This window comes from Nomascus leucogenys, chromosome 12, assembly GCF_006542625.1.
Source record: "Nomascus leucogenys isolate Asia chromosome 12, Asia_NLE_v1, whole genome shotgun sequence".
Taxonomy (NCBI): Eukaryota; Metazoa; Chordata; class Mammalia; order Primates; family Hylobatidae; genus Nomascus; species Nomascus leucogenys.
This window is the reverse complement of record NC_044392.1, coordinates 51,277,483-51,294,699: the sequence shown is the minus strand read 5'-3', so window position 1 is coordinate 51,294,699 and position 17,217 is coordinate 51,277,483. Positions and strand designations below refer to the sequence as shown.

General features: G+C 39.6%; 1 protein-coding gene and 1 non-coding gene across 2 annotated transcripts in view; both read right to left on the bottom strand.

Annotated features, from left to right (window-relative positions):
- OTUD7B (OTU deubiquitinase 7B) overlaps positions 1-17,217 on the bottom strand; it is a 132,311-nt gene that overhangs the window by 98,031 nt on the left and 17,063 nt on the right. The window lies entirely within an intron of this gene.
- On the bottom strand, positions 12,237-12,308 carry TRNAA-AGC. The gene has a single exon. It is a non-coding gene; the product is annotated as a tRNA-Ala (tRNA).

The window sequence follows — 17,217 nt, the reverse complement described above, 5'->3', positions numbered from 1 at the left end:
CTGCTAATCTCTACCACGTAGTGTTAATAGTAGCAGTAGTTATCATCTACTGCTCATTTTACTATGTTTAAGCACTGTAGCAAGCCCTTTGCCTTCATTCATCCTCACAATAATACATACTAACATTATGACATATTATCAATATTAGTATGTACTATACATATTAATAATTGTTTTTGAGACTCAATCTCGCTCTGTCACTAGACTGAAGTATAGTGGCACGATCTCGGCTCACTGCAACCTCCACCTCCCAGGTTTAGGCGATTCTCCTGCATTAGCCTCCCAAGTAGCTGGGACTACAGTTGTGCGCCACCACGCCCAGCTAATTTTTGTATTTTTAGTAGAGACCAGGTTTCACCATGTTGGCCAGGATGGTCTCAATCTCTTGACCTTGTGATCCACCCACCTCAGCCTCCTAAAGTGCTGGGATTACAGGCGTGAGCCACCACACCCGGCCTAATAATATTATTTTAAGAATTATAATGGACAACACTGAGGATCACACAGGTTAAGGAGATTTGTTTAAACTTATATAAGTGGCAAAGCCAGGATTCAAGCCCAAGCTAGTTTAACTCCAAAACCATGACATTAGAATGTCTCTAAGCATGTTATTACTAATAAATCTGTTTCATTTAGACTTTTAATTTCTCAAAAGACTTTCATATACATAGTTTGGCTCTAATAAGTCTGTGGGATACAATTAAAGGTATTGGGATCAATTCTAGATTAGGGAACTAAGGCAAAGCCTGCTCCAATATAATAATAAACACATGTCCATTGCTACCTATTAGGGTCATAACCAGCACCATATCTGCAGTTAGAACTCAAAAATTACTCATATAAGCACTTTAAGTTAGATGTAGATGACAGCCCTATAGATATCACACACACATAGTTTCTGCTAGCTGCAGCAAGAATGCCAGTGACAGAATTATGACAGGAGTTCTGGCCAGCTCCAACCATCCTCATTCAGCAAGCTTGTACTTTCTCTGTTTCTGCTCCCAGCTGACAGAGCTACTTTAAAAAAAGAAATCATTTCTGCAAACATTTGAAGCAGCTCAACCCTCTGGCATTTGGCAGAATAGGACTCTGTCAGAATAATCTAGAAATCTGTTTTCTGATGCTAGAATTAAAATGCCTGTGTTTTTAGTATTTTTTGGTGTTGTTATGCCATTAGATTTGTCCAAAAATATAAATATATGCATAGGCTTTGACTTGTTCAAAATAGCATATTTTGAACATTGCGGTTTTATCATCTTATGTTTACTTATGGGCCTTTAAAAATGTCATTATGAGCCAGGCATGGTGGCTCACACCTGTAATCCCAGCACTTTGAGAGGCTGAGGCAGGAAGATCACCTGAAGTCAGGAGTTCGAGACCACCCTGGCTAACATGGTGAAACCCCATTTCTACTAAAAATACAAAACATTAGCCAGGCATGGTCGTGCGCACCTGTAATCCCATCTACTCAGGAGGATGAGGCAGGAGAATCGCTTGAACCCAGGAGGCAGAGGTTGTAGTGAGCCGAGATCGCGCCATTGCACTACAGCTTGGGCAACAAGAGCGAAATTCCATCTCAAAAAAAAAAAAAAAAAAAAAGTCAGTATGATTTAGAGTACTAATACAGTGCACTGCATAACTGATTTTAACAGCTTTTTTCATAAGACCAACACTTGACAGCTTCCCAATACTTAAATATTTTCTAATTAGTGATATATTGGTAATACAGTAATCCAATCCAGAGCTAGGCTTGGGAGAAATTGAGCCCAAGAAACGAGTGGGCATAACAGCAGGGGAGAAAAAGGCAGCCTGAGTCCGGGAGGCCTAAGCCTCAGAGACAGAGAGGGGAACACAGGGTTCAGGTATGGGTGGCATGGATGCTGACAAATACAGCGCTATTTAGAGCATCTAATATCCTCTAACACAGAACCATCAGCTGCCTGGGTTCCAGCCTCTAGAAAAGAGAAAAACAATATGCCAACCACAACCCTAATGCAAGGGTTACCATATGTATATGTTTCTATTGTCTTCCTTAGGCTTATGTCATTTTTACAGTTGCAATAATAGTAGGTACTCAGTTAATATTAGCATTATGTGCCAAGAACAGTGCTAGGTAGGGGGATAATCCTTATTTTCACACCAAACCTGCAGAGTAGCTAACAATATCCTCATGGGACAGATAAGGACACTGATGCCCAGAGTTAAGCCACACAACTGGTGAGGGGGTAAAGCTAAGATTGGGACCCTGGTTGCTTTGGGTTCAAAGTCAGTATCTTTTAATGACATCACAACTGCCTCTCCCATAAAATATCTTTGCCTGCTACTTACGCATACATTGCTCTTTGGTGAGACTTGACCATGTTACTATGTGGTCTTCACCATTGTTAAGTTTTTTTTTTTTTTTTTTTTGAGACATTCTCTCCCTGTCATCCAGGCTGGAGTGCAATGGTGCAAACTCAGCTCACTGAACCTCCCCTTCCCGGGCTCAAGCGATCTTCTCGCCTCAGCCTTCCAAGTAACTGGGACCACAGGCACGTGCCACCACACCTGGTTAATTTTTGTATTTTTTTGTAGAGATAGGGTATTGCCATGTTGCCCAGGCTGGTCTTGAACTCCTGGGCTAAAGCAATCCTCCCGCCTGGGCATCCCAAAGTGCTGGGATTACTGGCAAGAGCCACCGTGCCCAGCTCATTGTAACTTTTTTTTTTTTTTTTTTTTTTTGAGACAGAGCCTTGCTCTGTTGCCCAGGCTGGTGTGCAGTGGCGCGAGCTCGGCTGACTGCAACTTTCACCTCCCTGCTCAAGTGATCCTCCTGCCTCAGCCTCTCAAGTAGCTGGGATTACAGGCACGTGCCACCACACTCAACTAATTTTTGTATTTTTGGTAGAGATGGGGTTTTGTCATGTTGGCCAGGCTGGTCTCAAACTCCTGGCCTCAAGTGATCACCCACCTCAGCTTCCCAAAGTGCTGGGATTACAGGCTGAGCCACCACACTTGGCCCGTTGTAACTTTTTTGAAGTTCAACATTCCAAGAAGTGAAGCTATCATTACTATGTGAGCAATCATTTTCCCGTTGCTGAAATTTTTATGATCATAAATAAAGCTACAGTGAATATGAAAAATTTGTTTTAATAGAATGATCCACAAAGGAGCGGATCTAGAAATAAACATCATGAAATTAAGAAAATTAAGATACACTTTAAGATCATTTCTACATTGATTGAAATCATTAGTTTTTCTTACTTAATAAAAAAATCTTTGTCCCACAACAGCTTAATAACAACAACAGCAACAACACACACACACACACACACACACACAAAATTGAATAATGTGAGCTCATGTATGTCATTAACTCATTCTTAGAATTGAATTATTCATCTAGTAAGATCTAAATGGAAGCAATGCATAAACACTCGGCTGTCTAGCCCTTTTAAAATAATGGCAAACTGCTCTTTTACTGCTCCTATTCATCCTATAGATAAAAACTACAATTGTTAATTTTTAAATATGGCATGTCCTTTATTTAGGGCAATTTTCAAGCATATATGAGAAAATAAGAGCTAGCAAAAATTAGATCAGATACAGTCCGGTCAACTCAGCATTCTATCTAATGGAAGTGATGCTGAAGATCAATTCCTAAGAAAGCATGCTGGCTGTCCTTGATAGGAGAGATCACAAAATGTTCAAGAAGCAGCACAAAATACCCTCTTTTTTTTTTTTAAGTAAAAGCTTTTTATCTTATTGCCGATTCCTTAATCTGAAGAAAAGGACTATTTATAGATAGTGAATCAAATACAAGCATTTGCCTTGTATAAACCCCACTAAAAAGGCAGTAAAGGCATATAGCTCCAAGAACAAAGAGAATGGGAGAAAAGATACACAACATTTTGAAAGTTGGCTAACAAGTATCTATTTTAGCAGATGATACCTTATCATATAGATTTCAAGCCTCTTCATATATTTTCCTTTTTTATTAAAAATTGCTAATTATGAAAAATTCAAGACTCTGGTATAAACTGGACAGTATTGTTCTCTCACTACAGATGAAGTTTGTATCTACTTATCTTTTTTCATTTTCTAGATCGAGTCTTACTCTGTCTCCCAGGATGGAGTGCAGTGCCGCGATCTCAGCTCACTGCAACTTCCACCTCCCAGGTTCAAGCGACTCTCATGCCTCAGCCTCCCGCGTAGCTGGGATTACAGGTGCATGCTACCATGCCCAGTTAATTTTTGTATTTTTAGTAGAGAAGGGGTTTCAATCATTCTGCTATCTTTTAAATAAAATACTTATTTTATATCTCTTTTTAAATCTAACAAACGAATATATTTATAAACTGGTGGCTTTGTTTGTTTTTTTCAGATGGAGTCCCATTCTGTTGCCCAGGCTGGAGTGCAGTGGTGCAATCATAGCTCACTGCAGCCTCCACCTCTCCAGGCTCAGGTGATCCTCCCACCTCAGCCTCCCAAGTAGCTGGGACTACAGGCATGCCTTCACACCCTAATTTTTGTATTTTTGTTGTAGTGACAGGGTCTTGCTGTGTTGCCCAGGCTGGTCTCAAACTCCTATGCTCAAGCAGTCCACCCGCCTCAGCCTCTCAAAGTGCTAGGATTATAGGCGTGAACCACTGGGCCCAGCTAAACTGGTGCTGTAATCCATTTATCCTAATTATTGTGATTACTGACACATTTAAATGAGTTATTTTCCCCCACTTTATTTTTTCGCTTTTTAGATTTCTTTTCCATACCCTTTTCTCTTCACTTCCTGCTTTCTATTGGATTGACTATGTTTTCTTTATTCTTTCTTTCCTCTATTTAGTACCCAAGTTTTACATTTTATTTTCATTCTTTGAATTGTTTATTTATTTTTATTTTTTCACTTTTTTGAGGCAGGGTCTCACTGTGTTGCCCAGGCTGGAGTGCTGTGGCGTGATCTCAGCTCACTGCAATCTCCACCTCCCGGGTTCAAGTAATTCTCCCACCTCAGCCTCCTGAGTAGCTGGAACCACAGGCACACACCACCACACCTGGCTAATTTTTGTATTTTTAGTAGAGATGGGATTTCGCCATGTTGCCCAGGCTGGTCTTGAACTCCTGAGCTTAAATGATTCACCCACCTCAGCCTCCCAAAGTGCTGGGATTACAGGCATGAGCCACCTCGCCCAGCCTAAATTGTTATTCTTAATTTTTATTATGCATTCTTTTTTTTTTTTTTTTTTTTTTTTTTGAGACAGAGTCTCGCTCTGTCACCCAGGCTGGAGTGCAGTGGCGCGATCTCGGCTCACTGCAAGCTCCGCCTCCCGGGTTCACGCCATTCTCCTGCCTCAGCCTCTCCGAGTAGCTGGGACTACAGGCGCCCGCCACCACGCCCGGCTAATTTTTTGTATTTTTAGTAGAGACGGGGTTTCACCGTGGTCTCGATCTCCTGACCTCGTGATCCGCCCGCCTCGGCCTCCCAAAGTGCCGGGATTACAAGCGTGAGCCACCGCGCCCGGCCTGCATTCTTAAATTATATAGTCGAAAATTATGGCACTTCATGATTTTTGAGTTTTATGTTTTGCTTAGAAAAGCTAATCTCAGTTTCAAGAATAAAAATTATTTTTATTTTCTGTAGTACTTTTATAATTTTTATCTGTACATTTTAATAATTAACTCATCCATAATTCTTTTTGTGTAGGGTTTCAGGGAAGGAATCTACCTTTATTTAGTGTCCAAATAAATAACTAATGGTCTGAACACCTCTTATACTGTCCATTTCTTCCCCACCGATTTGAAATGTTATCTTTATTAAGTAAATTTCCATATTATGGATCTATTTTGATACATTCTACTCTATTCCAATCTATTTAGCTTTCCTTTGCCATTACTAAACTATCTTAATTACTCTTGTCTTCCTAATATCTAATAGAGCAAGTTCCTCCAGCCCTATATGCTATCCATTGCTCTTTAAAAAAAGAAAAGAAAAAACTTTTACAATTGTCTATTCTTGTCTATATTCTCTCTTCATATGTCAAGTTCCTATCCTCAATTCTCTCTTCATATGTCAAATTCCTATCAAGGTTTTGATTGAGATTACATTGAATTTAATGATTAATTGAAAGATTATCATAATCATAAGATTGAATATTATCCTAAATTATATTATCTCTTCAGTTATTCAAAAAAAAATTTTTTTTTTGAGACAGAATCTCGCTCTGTTGCCCAGGCTGGAGTGCAGTGGTGCGATCTCGGCTCACTGCAAGCTCTGTCTCCCGGGTTCAAGCCATTCTCCTGCCTCAGCCTCCCAGTAGCTGGGACTACAGGCACCCGCCACCATGCCTGGCTAATTTTTTGTATTTTTAATAGAGACAGAGTTTCACCATGTTAGCCAGGATGGGCTCAATCTCCTGACCTCGTGATCCGCCTGCCTCGGCCTCCCAAAGTGCTGGGATTACAGGTGTGAGCCACTGCGCCCGGCCTATTCAAAATGTTTTAAAGTGTCTTTCAGAAAATATTTATACTTTCTTTCTCATATAAGTGTTACACATTTCTTGTCCAGTTTAGGCTTTTGTTATTCTTATAAATGTAATTTTTTTCCTCTACATTTTTTCATTAGTTATTGTGGCATAAGGGCAGATATTGATTTTGTTTTCCTTATATGGAGCCACTTTATTGCACTCTCATTAATTCAAATTAGTGCTTCACTGGTAGTCTTAGATTACCTCTATTGCCTATATATATAATGATTTTTGTCGCTTCCTTTCCAGTATTTAACTCATTTCTATGTTTCTTTTCCATTGGCTAAGACCTCTAGAACACTGTTGAATAGCAGCAGTTATAGCAGGCATTTTTTGTGTTATTCATGAAAAGGCTTCTAATGTTTCATAATAAACTGTGATGTTTAAGTTTTTAAATAACCTACATCAAATTAAGGAAATTTCCTTTTCCTAGCTTACAATAGCTTTTATCAGGAATGGGAGTTAAATCTTATCAAAAGGGTTTTCAGTATCTTAGAAAGATGATCTTTTTTATTATTTTTCTTTCAGTATACTGAACATATCCCTTAATGTCAACCACAGTTGGATCAAACCTACTTGGTTGATTCAGTTCATTCAATTCAACAAATATTCATGTACTTAATATATGCCAGGAAGTTTTCTGGCCACTTAGCTTGTATTAAAGGAACTCACAATGATTCCTACCCTCATGGAGCTTATATTCTAGTAGATAACCATGATCTATTTTTCTTTTAACCTGTTGTTGAATTAAAATTGCTAATTTTTGATTTAATATTTTTATATTTACATTTATAAATGAGATTGATACAAGTATTTCTTTCTGTGCCATACTTGTTTGCTTCCGTTATTAAGGTTTACCTTACAGAAATACATTGCAAATGTCTCACTATTTTCTATGCTATGGAAATGTGAAAGTAACAAATGAATTTATCTCTTTAGAGATTATCTATAACTTGCCTATAAAATCACCTAGACCTGAGAACTTTTCTTTTCCTTTTTTTTTTTTTGAGATGGAGTCTCATTCTGTCGCCCAGGCTGGAGTGCAATGGTGCAGTCGCTGCTCACTGCAACCTCTGCCTCCTGTTTAAGCCATTCTCCTGCCTCAGCCTCCCAAATAGCTGGAATTACAGGTGCCCACCACCATGCCCAGCTAATTTTTGTATTTTTAGTAGAGACAGGGTTTCGCCATGTTGACCAGGCTGGTCTCAAATTTGTGACCTCAAGAGATCCGCCCTCCTTGGCCTCCCAAAGTGCTGGGATTACAGGCGTTAGCCACAGCGCCTGGCCTCTTTTCCTTTTTTTAGTTAAAAAAATTTGTTTAATTGTGGTTAAAAAAAACACATACAATTTACCATCTTAATAATTTTTAAGTGTACAGTTCAGTCATGTTAACTATATTGTGCTCTTTTTCTTCTTCAATAATTTTTTTTACTATCTTAGATTCCCCACCTCTTTTTGAATCAATTTTGTATATACTTAGATAAATTTCATCCGAATTTTAAATTTATTGCTATAAGGTAATATGCAATACATTAGTATGCTTTTAAAATCTTCACTATTTCTGTGATTATATCTCCTTTTCATTCCAATGCTTTGTTGTTGTTTTTGTTTGTTTGTTTTGAGACAGAGTCTCACTCTGTTGCTCAGGCTGGAGTGCCGTGGTGCCATCTCAGCTCACTGCATCGTCCGCCTCCCGGGTTCAAGCGATTCTCATGCCTCAGCCTCCAGAGTAGCTGGGATTACAGGTGCATGCCACCACACCCAGCTAATTTTTTGTATTTTTAGTAGAGATGGGGTTTCACAATGTTGGCCAGGCTGGTCTCAAACTCCTGGCCTCAAGTGATCCACCCACCTTGGCCTCCCAAAATGCTAGGAAAACAGGCGTGAGCCACTGCACCTGGCCCCGATGCTATTTTTCTCTCTTTCTCCATCTTTTCTCTCCTTTTCTCTCCTTCTCCATCTTTCTTTTTTTAATCAGACTTGCCAAAGATTGGTCTATTTTATTGGTTATCAAATAATCAGATTTTTAGTACACTAATTGAGTGTGCTTTTTATTGTTTGTTTTTATTTCATTAATTTCTGCTTTATCTCTTTTAATTCCATCCCCCAACTTTTAAAAGAGTTGTTTGTGATGTTCTTTGCCTAGCTTATTGAGTTTAATGTTTGGTTCATTGATTTTCAATCTTTGATGTTCTTTGAGTGCATTTCTAAAGCTATACATTTTCTTTTGAATGCCACTTTCTGTACATTATAGGTTTTGCTTTGTAATGTTTTCAGTATTGTCTTTAATTTCCATTTTGATTTACCCTTTAACCCAAGAGTTGTTTCTGTCTTTCTTTATTTTTTTGAGACAGAGTCTCACTCTGTCACCCAGGCTAGAATGCAGTGGTGCGGACCCTCTCTCCCTACCTACCTTCCTTCCTTCCTTCCTTCCTCCCTCCCTCCCTTCCTTCCTCCCTTCCTTCCTTCCTCCCTCCCTTCCTTCCTTCCTCCCTCCCTCCCTTCTTTCCTTCCTTCCTTCATCTCACTCTGTCGCCCAGGCTGGAATGCAGTGGCGCAGACTCGACTCACTGCAACCTCCATCTCCCAGGTTCAAGCAATTCTCGTGCCTCAGTCTCCCAAGTAGCTGAGATTACAGGCACTCACCACCACACCCAGCTAATTTTTGTATTTTTAGTAGAGATGGAGTCACTATGTTGGCCAGGCTGGTCTCGAACTCCTGACCTCAGGTGATCCGCCCCTGCTCAGCCTCCCAAAGTGCTGGGATTACAGGTTTGAGCCACCGCAACCGGCCCCAAGAATTCTTTTTACCTTACAAGCAGATAGTTACCTTTTTAGTTACCTGTTGACACTATACATATTTTTTTCCTCCCACTCCTCCCTTTACACTCATTTCCATCCAGAGAACTAGTCCTCCACTTTAGGCCTGAGACTCCCAAGACTGGCCCCATGCACTGGACTAATGAGCAGCATGCCCTCATTTCACCCTGCTCCTTCTTGTAAGAGTCATTTTACACATTTGTCTTTCCCACTTAGCTGAGGCCCTAAGGTAAGGAATTTAGAGATCTTTCCCACTCACTAAGGCCCTAAGGTAAGGAATTCAGAATGTATCTCTGAATACATTCAGAAATGTAAGAAACTCAGTTTTAAAGCAGAAAAATTGTATATCACTCTGTCTATATAGTAGTTACAGCCAATGTCCCTAAACAGAAAATTGTCCAAAGGTGCAAAGGAATTAGTAGAATATCTAGAATTTCTAGATTCAGATTTCAAATCTCATATTAAAATAGATACTATTATTTGTTCTTAAACTAAATTCTTCACATAAAATACATTCAGAAATGTATTCAGAGATACATTTCAAACAATGATTCTCAAAGCAAAGTCCAGAGACCTTTGCACCAGCATCGCCAGTGGTACTATTATAAGTATATATACTGAGCCACATCTCAGATCTATTAAGTCAGAATCTCTAGGGGGAGGGGTCAGGAATCTCCGTTTTTAACAAGCACCCGCAAGATGAGTTTATTCTGGCACACTGAAGTTTGACAACTATTTCTCTAAGTGATACCCTGATAAGCTTCAGTCAAGTACAGAGCAGGTTAACTAGGTAAAAAGGTGTTAGGACCCGTGTCATATAAAGAATTTAAAAGGAACCTAGGATATTTAGTACTAAAAACAAACAAACAAAAAGAATTGGTTGGCAGAACATGAGAGATGCCACTTATGTGAAAAACACTTTAGATTTATTCCATACAGTTTTTGGAGGGTAAGTTCAAAGGGTAGAAATTAGAAGGAGATAGATTTTGGCTTTAATGTAAGGAAAAGACTTCCAACAATTTGAGCTCTTCAAAAAATGGAATAGACTTATTGTGAATTCATGAGTTCACCCCATTTGGACATAGTCAAGCAGATGATGAATGACTTTATGCCAGAGATGTTGAAGAGGGACTTTTACATCAAACTAGTTGATCGCTACATTCCCTTCCAACTCAGGATTCTTAAGATTCTCTAATTTTAGGAATTTGAATTCGATATGGATTATAATTATTATAACATTTTTCAGGTGATACTAGAAGCCCATTTCCTCATAGTCAAGGATGCAGACACATTTAGTGATTTAACATAATGTATATAAAAACAAGCCTGAGGCTGGACACTATGGTTCACACCTGTAATCCCAGCACTTTGAGAGGTTGAGGCTAAAGGATTACAAGATCACTTGAGCCCAGGAGTTCAAGACCAGCCTGGGCAACATAGAGAGACTCCTCCCCTACAAATTTTAAAAAATTATTCAGACATGATGGCACGTGCCTGTAGTTCCAGCTACTCAGGAGGCTGAGGTAAGAGGACCTCTTGAACCCAGGAGGTCAAAGCTACAGCAAGCCATGATAGGGTCACTACACTCCAGCCTGGGCAAGACCCTATCTCAAAAAAATAATAAAATAAAATAAAATAAAAACTGGTCTGAGTAAATAAAATCTCAAACAATTATATCTTTTTCAAATTTAAGAGTTTTTAAAGGTTTATTTATTTATTTTTTTTTTTTTGAGATGGAGTCTTGCTCTGTAGCCTAGGCTGGAGTATGGTGGCATGATCTTGGCTCACTACAACCTTCGCCTCCCAGGCTCAAGTGGTTCTCCTGCCTCAGTCTCCCAAGTAGCTGGGATTATAGGTGCATTCCACAATGCCTGGCTAATTTTTGTATTTTTAGTAGAGATGGGGTTTCACCATGTTGGCCAGGCTGGTCTCGAACTCCTAACTTCAAATGAACCACCCGCCTCGACCTCCCAAAGTGTTAGGATTACAGGCATGAGCCACTTGTTACATTACAGGCATGAGCCCACCACCTGGGGTGGTGGTGCACACCTGTAGTCCCAGCTACTTGGGAGGCTGAGGTAGGAGAATCTCTTGAACCCAGGAGGCAGAGGTTGCAGTGAGCTGAGATCACACCACTGCACACTAGCCTGGGCAACAGAGCAAGATTCTGTCTCAAAATAATAACAATAATAATAATAATAATAATAATAATAAATAAAAATAAAGTTCAAGGATATGTAGCAAAGAAAATCACTTACAACAACCCAACATTATAGTCTGTCTATAAAATAAACACATCTACTCCTTCCAACTTCATAAGGGTAAAAAATAAGAGTTTAAAATATGAAGCAGAAACAAGATGTATTAGTTACCTGTAAAAACAGCTCTCCTATTGTGTGCCTTTAAATTGGCAGGAGAAAAAAAAGAAACTCAGTTTTAAAACAGAAAAATTATATATCACTATGTCTATATACTTGTCATAGCCAACATCCCTAAACAGAAAATTGTTCAGTGGTGCAAGGGAATTAGTAATAATACCAATAATTATTAGATTCAGATTTCAAATCCCATATGAAAATAAACAATATTATTTGTTCTTAAACTAAAATATTTTTCTTTTTGAGATGGAATCTCGCTCTGTTACCCAGGCTAGAGAGTGCAGTGGCATGATCTCACCTCACTACAACCCCTGCCTTCCAGGTTCAAGCGATTGTCATGACTCAGCCTCCCAAGTAGCTGAGATTACAGGTGTGTGCCACCGTGACCAGCTAATTTTTTTGTATTTTTAATAGAAACAGGGTTTCACCATGTTGGCCACGCTGGTCTTGAACTCCTGACCTCTATTGATCTGCCCAACTCAGCTTCCCAAAATGCTGAGATTACAGGTGTGAGCCACCGTGTCCAGCCAGAAAACCTTTGTGGAGGTGCTGGGGATTGAACCCAGAGCCTCATGCATGCTAAGCATGCGCCCTACCACTAAGCTACACCCCCTTTAATTCTTAACATCAGAAATATTATTCAACAGACATATCAGAGTTGAGGGAAATTATTGGAAAATTGAGACCAAAAAAAGCATACAGAAAGTTAATTTATTTTCTAGACAGAACTCTGCTAGTATTAGAATCAAATACTTTAATTAGATAGTAATTTACTTGCTTTCTCGTACCTTATGGCCATCTTCTCTAGTCTGTTTGTTACAGTCCTACACGTATTAAACAGCAAAAACAAACTAACTATATATTTTGCATGATCAGTATGTTACAACATTAAGATCAGACTAATAATACAAGTCACCTACTCCACTGCCAAATTTTATACTCCCTGCAATCTTACAGCACATCCTCATACAAACAAAAAGGCTTTAGATTTATCTTACAGAGGATATAAACATCAATTTATAAAAAAGAGACACAAGTCTTATATAGTTAAAAGTAATATAATTAACATGATTACAAAAACATTTCTAATAAAGCAGAAGAAATAATTATATTGCTTGTAGTTCTAGTAAGAGTTTATTGAACCATTAAAAATAATTTCAAAACAATAAAATACAAAGGCAAATATCCAAATAGTTTTGTATGGATCTAGCATTCAGTTTTCCTTGATCCAACTAGTTTTAATTCCTATGGCCTACAGGATGGCTTAGATAAGGAAGAAGCTAAAAATTGGCTGTTACAGAGTTACAGTTGTGTGGCATATAGGTGATCTACGTAACAGAAGTTGAAGGGAGAAATGCAGTCTTCCCCCCAAAACCTGCTTTTCCTGCAGTCCACTGTCACAATCCCAAGTCCAGCTACTCTCTCAACATCTCCATCTCCCTGGCTAAAACCTCCCATCTCTCATCCGGGTTGTTGTAAAGCCTCCTAACTAACCTCACTTCTTTTGCCTTTGCCTGCTATGATTAATTCTCAACCCAGTAGCCAGACTGATCCTCTCCTTAGAGCTCTCCAGTGGCATTTTTTTTTTTTTTTTTTGAGACAGAGTCTTGCTTTGTCACCCAGACTGGAGTGCAGTGGGGCGATCTCGGCTCACTGCAACCTCCATCTCGCGGGTTCAAGTGATTCTCCTTCCTCAGCTTCCTGAGTAGCTGGGACTACAGGCGCATGCAACCACACCTGGCTAATTTTTTTTTTTTTTTTTTTTTTTTTAGTGGAGACGGGGTTTCACCATGTTGGCCAGGATGGTCTCGATCTCCTAACCTCGTGATCCACCCACCTCGTCCTCCCAAAGTGCTGGGATTATAGGCGTGAGCCACCATGTCCGGCCTCCAGTGGCATTCTTATTCAAAATAAAAGTAAATACCCTAGGCTGGGCATGGTGGCTCACGCCTGTAATCCCAGCATTTTGGGAGGCTGAGGCGGGCAGATCACTTGAGGTCAGGAGTTCAAGACCAGCCTGGCTAACATGGCGAAACCCCATCTCTACTAAAAATACAAAAATTAACTGGACATGGTGGCAGGCACCTGTAATCCCAGCTACTGGGGAGGCTAAGGCAGAAGCATTGCTTGAATCCGGGAGGCAGAGATTGCAGTGAGCCAAGATCACGCCACTGCACTCTAGCCTGGGTGACAAAGCACAACTCTGTCTTGCAAAAAAAAAGTCAATATCCTCACAACTAGATCCTACACCAACTATTCCCCATTTTCCATCTTCCGCTCTCAATCACTCAGCTACCCTGGCTGCTTTGCTGTCTTATGAACAGCCCACTCCCACCTCAGGGATTTAGCAATTGCTCTTCCCTTTATCCAAAAAACTTTCATCTAGATTACATGTATCTTATTCCTTTAACATCCTTCAGGTTTTTGCTCAATGTTCATTTTTCAGCAAATGATTCCCTAACCACCACATTTATAACTGCAAACCTTAAGCATCTCAACACTCCCCCCAACCTCCTTCTTTAAACTTGTTTTTGCTCTATAGAACTTACTACCACATGATTACTATATATTATGCTTATTTTGTTTACTGTCTGATTGTCCTCACTAGATTGTAAGAGAGATTAGGGATTTTTGTCTGTTTTTTTCAATCCCATATTTTCATGGCTAGCACATAATAGGTATTCAACAAATGCTTGTTGAATATATGAACATCCTCTATAAATCCTCTAGTAACCAGTGTCGAGAACTACATGGCTCTGTAGGTGACCCAAACACTTCCTCTAAGAACTGTATAGAAAAATAACTTCAGGCCAGGCGTGGTGGCTCATGCCTGTAATGCACTTTGGGAGGCCGAGGCGGGTGGATCGCGAGGTCAAGAGATCAAGACCATCCTGGCCAACATGGTGAAACCCCATCTCTACTAAAAATACAAAAATTAGCTGAGCGTGGAGGTGCATCCCTGTAGTCCCAGCTACTCGGGAGGCTGAGGCAGGAAAATCGCTTGAACCCGGGAGGCAGAGGTTGTAGTAAGCCAAGATGGCACTCCAGCATGCACTCCAGCCTGGAGACAGAGCAAGACTACGTCTCAAAAAAAAAAAAAAAAAAAATTTCATTTAATTTAAACATCTTAATTAAAAATAGCAGCATTCAATTAAACATTCACATAACAACTACACAATTATTCTCTTTACTTCTTTCCTACTTTAAGCCTTGATGCCATCACTACTTCCAGAAAAAAAAATAGTTCCTAAATATCCCACAGAAGAAAACAAGGTAATGTTAATATAAATACTCTGCCCCTACATTTATGCAGTCTTCCCTCAAATTTTTGATAAATTCCAACCCTTCCACCAGAAGTTAAAGAAAGCAGACATATCCTCCCACTTTCAGAAATGCTTTAACCAAAATTAAAGAGAGAATGAACAAGTTATCTGTAGGAACCCATTCATCGATAGAAAAGAAAAACATTTCCTAAGAAATGTCAAAGACAAATGACTCTGGATCTAACACCATTTGGGTGGTTATTCCTTATTTGGGAGGACCCTTATTTGGGAGGACAATCATATCAGTGCTAACATAGAGACATAATATTATTAGATTTATATTAATAAGGCTGGGTGTAGTGGCTCATACCTGTAATCCCAGAACTTTGGGAGGCCGAGGATATCCTGCTTGAGGACAGGAGTTCAAGACCAGCTTGGGCAAAATAGTGAGACCCCATTTCTACACAAAATAAATAAATAAAATTAGCACAGTGAAAGGATTGCTTGAGCCCAGGAGTTCAAGGCTGCAGTGAACTGTGATTGTACCACTGCACATCAGCCTCGGGAAGAGAGTAAGACCTTGACTCTTAAAAAAAAAATTGTATTAATACACTACTTCCAGAAATTAAACAAGACGTACACAGTATGTGGATATAAACAAAGAAAATTATTTCCATGTGCAAAACATAAAACTCATAGATTAGTAACTGAAGTTTCCTAGTCTAGTTTCTTCTTTTGTTTTATTAAAAAAAAAAAATTTGAGACGGAGTCTCACTCTGTCGCCCAGGCTGGAGTGCAGTGGCATGTTCTCAGCTCACTGCAACCTCTGCCTCACTGGTTCAAGCAATTCTCCTGCCTCCGCCTCCTGCGTGGCTAGGATTACAGGCGCCTGCCGCCACACTCGGCTAATTTTTGTATTTTTTTTTTTTTTTCAGTAGAGATGAGGTTTCACCATGTTGGCCAGGCTGGTCTCGAACTCCTGACCTCAAGTGATCCGTCTGCCTCAGCCTCCCAAAGTTCTGGGATTACAGGTGTGAGCCACCGTGCCCCGTCTATTTAGAGGTCTAGTAAACTTAAATCAGTTCTGAAGCTTTTCCAGACAGTGGTAGTAAAATACACTATAAATCAGATTACCTGGTTCTCAATTCAATGTTCTTTTCATTCTGTCGTGCTACTCTCTAAATTTGAGTGTTCTCTTGACCAGGAATTAAATTATTCTCTATATCTGAGTTGAAACTACTATATCGCCAGGAAATAAAAAAGTCTAACTTCCCAATATTATTCCTAAATTAAATCGTGATTAGTCAGGATGTTGCTATATACTTTTAATAATAACTGAAAATTGAAGCAGAAAAAACCCCAATTCACTATTACTTGTATATTTTGTGCCATGAACAGAGGAAACTGTCGTTTACAGTATAATTTTCTGGGCATGGATTCTGGTGTTCACATCTCCAAGTTCAAATCTCAGTTTTGTCACTTATTAGGGGACATTATCTTAATGTCTCTAAGCTTTTATTTTCCTTCTCTCTCTCTCTCTCTCTTTTTTTTTTTTTTTTTGAGACAGGCTGATTACAGGCTCGACCTCCTGGGCTCAAGCAATCCCCCTGCCTCAGCCTCCCAAGTAGCTAGGACCACAGGTGCAAACCACCACGCAACTAATTTCTGTATTTTTTGTAGAGATGGGTTTTACCATGTGCTCAGGCTGGTCTTGAACTACTGGGCTCAAGTGATCCACCCGCCTTGGCTTCCCAAAGTGCTGGAATGACACGAATGAACCACCGTGCCCAGCCCTATTTTCTCATTTTTAAAAAAGAGAGGTTATTGTTTCAAAATATGTTGTACATGAGGCCAGGTGTAGTGGCTCATTCCTGTCATCCCAGCACTTTGGGAGGCTGAGGCAGGAAGGTAGCATGAGCCCAGGAGTTCAAGACCAGCCTGGGCAGCAGTGAGACCCCCATCTGTACAAAAATTTTTTAAAAATTCTCCAGGCGTGGTGTTACGTGCCAGTAGAGGCTGGAGGGTCACTTGAACCAGGGAGGTCAAGGCCGCAGTGAGCCATGATTGCGCCACTGTACTCCAGCCTGGGCAATCCAGGGAGACCCTGTCTCAAAAAAAAAGCATGCTTTATATGATAAATATTACAATTTTTGCCAATTAAAAATAAATATTTATTTCTCATATCCCAGGAAATCAAGTAAAAATAAATAAATGAATAAAATTTAAACAATAAAAAGAAGATAGCACTACTACTTATGT